Here is a 5,220-nt window from a genome sequence, read left to right as displayed (position 1 = left end):
GTGATCTGTCAGAGTGCTGTGCAAACTGGCAGATCACTGATCTGTACTGTCCCCCCCTGGGACAAAGTAAAAAAAAAAATTTCCAAATGTGTAAAAAAAATAAAAAAAAATATTCCTAAATAATGAAAAAAATATATATATATTATTCCCATAAATGCATTTCTTTATCTAAATAATAAAAAAAACAATAAAAGTACCCATATTTAGTATCGCCGCGTCTGTAATGACCCGACCTATAAAACTGGCCCACTAGTTAACCCCTTCAGTAAACACCGTAAGAAAAAAAAAAAAAACGAGGCAAAAAACAACGCTTTATTATCATAACACCGAACAAAAAGTGGAATAACACGCGATCAAAAAGACAGATATAAATAACCATGGTACCGTTGAAAGCGTCATCTTGTCCCGCAAAAAATGAACTGCCATACAGCATCATCAGCGAAAAAATAAAAAAGTTATAGTCCTGAGAATAAAGCGATGCAAAAATAATTATTTTTTCTATAAAATAGTTTTTATCGTATAAAAGTGCCAAAACATAAAAAAAATGATTTAAATGAGGTATCGCTGTAATCGTACTGACCCGAAGAATAAAACTGCTTTATCAATTTTACCAAACGCGGAACGGTATAAACGCCTCCCCCAAAAGAAATTCATGAATAGCAGGTTTTTGGTCATTCTGCCTCACAAAAATCGTAATAAAAAGCGATCTAAAAATATCACGTGCCCGAAAATGTTACCAATAAAAACGTCAACTCGTCCCGCAAAAAACAAGACCTCAAATGACTCTGTGGACCAAAATATGGAAAAATTATAGCTCTCAAAATGTGGTAACGCAAAAATTATTTTTTGCAATGAAAAGGGTCTTTCAGTGTGTGACGGCTGCCAATCATAAAAATTCGCTAAAAAACCCGCTATAAAAGTAAATCAAACCCCCCTTCATCACCCCCTTAGTTAGGGAAAAAATAAAAAAATGTATTTATTTCCATTTTTCCATTAGGGTTAGGGTTAGGTCTAGGGTTAGGGCTAGGGTCAGGGCTAGGGTTAGGGCTAGGGCTAGGTTAGGGTTAGGGCTAGGGTTAAGGTTAGGGCTAGGGCTAGGGTTAGGGCTAGGGCTAGGGTTAGGGCTAGGGTTAGGGTTAGGGTTAGGGCTAGGGTTAGGGTTAGGGTTGGGGCCACAGTTAGGGTTGGGGCTAAAGTTAGGGTTAGGGTTGGGGCTAAAGTTAGGGTTAGGGTTGGGGCTAAAGTTACGGTTAGGGTTTAGATTACATTTACAGTTGGGAATAGGGTTGGGATTAGGGTTAGGGGTGTGTCAGGGTTAGAGGTGTGGTTAGGGTTACTGTTGGGATTAGGGTTAGGGGTGTGTTTGGATTAGGGTTTCAGTTATAATTGAGGGGTTTCCACTGTTTAGGCACATCAGGGGCTCTCCAAACGCGACATGGCGTCCGATCTCAATTCCAGCCAATTCTGCTTTGAAAAAGTAAAACAGTGCTCCTTCCCTTCCGAGCTCTCCCGTGTGCCCAAACAGGGGTTTACCCCAACATATGGGGTATCAGCGTACTCAGCACAAATAGGATAACAACATTTGGGATCCAATTTCTCCTGTTACCCTTGGGAAAATACAAAACTTGAGGCTAAAAAATATTTTTTGTGGGAAAAAAAAGATTTTTTATTTTCAAGGCTCTGCGTTATAAACTGTAGTGAAACACTTGGGGGTTCAAAATTCTCACAACACATCTAGATGAGTTCCGTGGGGGGTCTAGTTTCCAATATGGGGTCACTTGTGGGGGGTTTCTACTGTTTAGGTACATTAGGGGCTCTGCAAACGCAATGTGACACCTGCAGATCATTCCATCTAAGTCTGCATTCCAAATGGCGCTCCTTCCCTTCCGAGCCCTCCCATGCGGCCAAACAGTGGTTCCCCCCCACATATGGGGTATCAGCGCACTCAGGACAAATTTGACAACAACTTTTGGGGTCGAATTTCTCCTCTTACCCTCGGGAAAATACAAAACTGGGGGCTAAAAAATAATTTTGGGGGAAATTTTTTTTTTTTTATTTTCACGGCTCTGCGTTACAAACTGTAGTGAAACACTTGGGGGTTCAAAGCTCTCACAACACATCTAGGATAGTTCCTTACGGGGTCTACTTTCCAAAATGGTGTCACTTGTGGGGGGTTTCTACTGTTTAGGTACATTAGGGGCTCTGCAAACGCAATGTGACACCTGCAGACCATTCCATCTAAGTCTGCATTCCAAATGGCGCTCCTTCCCTTCCGAGCCCTCCCATGCGGCCAAACAGTGGTTCCCCCCCACATATGGGGTATCAGCACACTGATACAAAACTGGGGGCTAAAAAATAATTTTTGTGGGAAAAAATTTTTGTTTTATTTTTACGGCTCTGCATTATAAACTTCTGTGAAGCCCTTGGTGGGTCAAAGCGCTCAAAACACATCTAGATAAATTCCTTAGGGGGTCTACTTTCCAAAATGGTGTCACTTGTTGGGGGGTTTCAATGTTTAGGCACATCAGTGGCTCTCCAAACGCAACATGGCGTCCCATCTCAATTCCTGTCAATTTAGCATTGAAAAGACAAACGGCGCTCCTTCCCTTCTGAGCTCTCCCATGCGCCCAAACAGTGGTTTACCCCCACATATGGGGTATTAGCGTACTCAGGACAAATTGTACAACAACTTTTGGTGTCCAATTTCTTCTCTTACCCTTGGGAAAATAAAAAATTGGGGGCGAAAATATAATTTTTGTGAAAAAATATGATTTTTTATTTTTACGGTTCTGCATTATAAACTTCTGTGAAACACTTAGTGGGTCAAAGTGCTCACAACACCTCTAGATAAGTTCCTTAGGGGGTCTACTTTCCAAAACGGTGTCACTTGTGGGGGGTTTCAATGTTTAGGCACATCAGTGGCTCTCCAAACGCAACATGGTGTCCCATCTCAATTCCTGTCAATTTTGCATTGAAAAGTCAAACGGCGCTCCTTCCCTTCCGAGCTCTCCCATTCGCCCAAACAGTGGTTTACCCCCACGTATGAGGTATCAGCGTACTCAGGACAAATTGTACAACAACTTTTGGGGTCCATTTTCTCCTGTTACCCTTGGTAAAATAAAACAAATTGGAGCTGAAGTAAATTTTTTGTGAAAAAAAGTTAAATGTTCATTTTTATTTAAACATTCCAAAAATTCCTGTGAAGCACCAGAAGGGTTAAAAAACTTCTTGAATATGGTTTTTAGCACCTTTAAGGGTGCAGTTTTTAGAATGGTGTCACACTTGGGTATTTTCTATCGTATAGACCCCTCAAAATGACTTCAAATGAGATGTGGTCCCTACAAAAAAATGGTGTTGTAAAAATGAGAAATTGCTGGTCAAATTTTAACCCTTATAACTCCCTAACAAAAAAAAATTTTGGTTCCAAAATTGTGCTGATGTAAAGTAGACATGTGGGAAATGTTACTTATTAAGTATTTTGTGTGACATATATCTGTAATTTAATTGCATAAAAATTCAAAGTTGGAAAATTGCAAAATATTCATAATTTTCGCCAAATTTCCGTTTTTTTCACAAACAAACGCAGGTACTATCAAAGAATTTTTACCACTATCATGAAGTACAATCTGTCCCGAGAAAACATTGTCAGAATCACTGGGATCTGTTGAAGCGTTCCAGAGTTATAACCTCATAAAGGGACAGTGGTCAGAATTGTAAAAATTGGCCCGGTCATTAACGTGGAAACCACCCTCGGGGCTTAAGGGGTTAAGAAGGAAAGTCCCGCCTCCGGGATGGTTTCAGGGTATGTGGAGACACATTTTATAAGTGTTAACTTCAGCGTGTACAAGGAGCATAATGAAAAGAGGCACCTTTTCCTTGTGCAGCATTAGTGCCACACAAGGAGGCTCTTTTAGTTTCAAACACCTTTGGGGGTTAAAGGTTCCCTTTCAACTGGCTCAAATTAGGCCTCAGCCTATACTTTACTTCTCCTGGATTCCCTGGGCTCCAACACCGCCAGTTGCTGCTCAGAAGTGTCTTTGTCACGGGTAGTCCCTCCTGCCCATCCTGGTTCCAGTAACATCAGCTGGTTCAGGGCAGAGCCTTTGGCTTAGGTGCCTCCTTCTGGGTATCCGAGTTCCACCAACGTCAGGTGGTCCTTGGTAGTGCTTTCTGGCACGGGTACCTCCTGCTTTGTAACCGGGTTCCAGTAACGTCAGCTGGTCCTCGGTAGTTCCATTGGCTCTTGCACCTTCAGCTAGCCATCCGGGTTCCAGTACCGTCAGCTGGTTCTTGGCAGGGTCTTTGGCTCTTGTACCTTCTGCTCCCCATCCTAGTTCCAGTACCATCAGCTGGTTCTGGGCAGACCCTTTGGCTTAGGTGCCTCCTTCTGGGTATCCGAGTTCCACCAACATCAGGTGGTCCTTGGTAGTTCTTTCTGGCACGGGTACCTCCTGCTTAGTAACCAGGTTCCAGTAAGGTCAGCTGGTCCTCGGTAGTTCCATTGGCTCTTGTACCTTCGGCTTGCCATCCGGGTTCCAGTACCATCTTCTGGTTCTCGGCAGTGTCTTTTGCTCTTGTACCTTCTGCTACATTTCCAAGTTCAAGACCCTAAAGATGACGACCCTGAAGACCGAGAAGCAGAAGAACAAGAAGCTGCAGAACAAAAAACAGAAGAACATTAAGCATAAGACTAAAAATCAGAGCAAAAGATATCTAAATTATAAGCAGAAGACGACTAAGCAGTGTATGGGGTTGTGTCAGTTCCTCTTCGTGGTACCCCTGGAAAAAACCTGCTGCTGCAGGCCAAACTAAACGCGGACAAATCCTGTTGTAAATCTTTTGTGACAGGCAGAACAGAAGGTGTAATCTTCAAACTTTTATAGATAACAACTACAGGAAGGCCTGGCTGTCACAAATAAGAATATGATGAAGAAGAAGAAGATGAAGAAGTTGATTATGAAGAAGAATAATAGTTGAATAAAAAGAATATGAAGAATGTAAAAAAAATAAAATAATACGAAAAAGGTGAAGAAGAAGATGAATAAGGTGAAGTAGTTGTTGGATAAGATGATGCTGCAGAGGATGTTGAAGAAGAAAGTGTGGGAGAAGTTAAAAAGAAGGTGAACAGCATGGAAGTAGTGAAACATAAATATCTGACTAAATATAAAAAATCGTAACATAGTCAATAGCTTTGTAACTTCGAATATCTTAAAAAAAATA

This window comes from Ranitomeya imitator, chromosome 6 (genome assembly GCF_032444005.1).
Source record: "Ranitomeya imitator isolate aRanImi1 chromosome 6, aRanImi1.pri, whole genome shotgun sequence".
Classification (NCBI taxonomy): domain Eukaryota; kingdom Metazoa; phylum Chordata; class Amphibia; order Anura; family Dendrobatidae; genus Ranitomeya; species Ranitomeya imitator.
The sequence above is the reverse complement of the archived record's forward strand: the minus strand, read 5'-3'. Positions refer to the sequence as shown.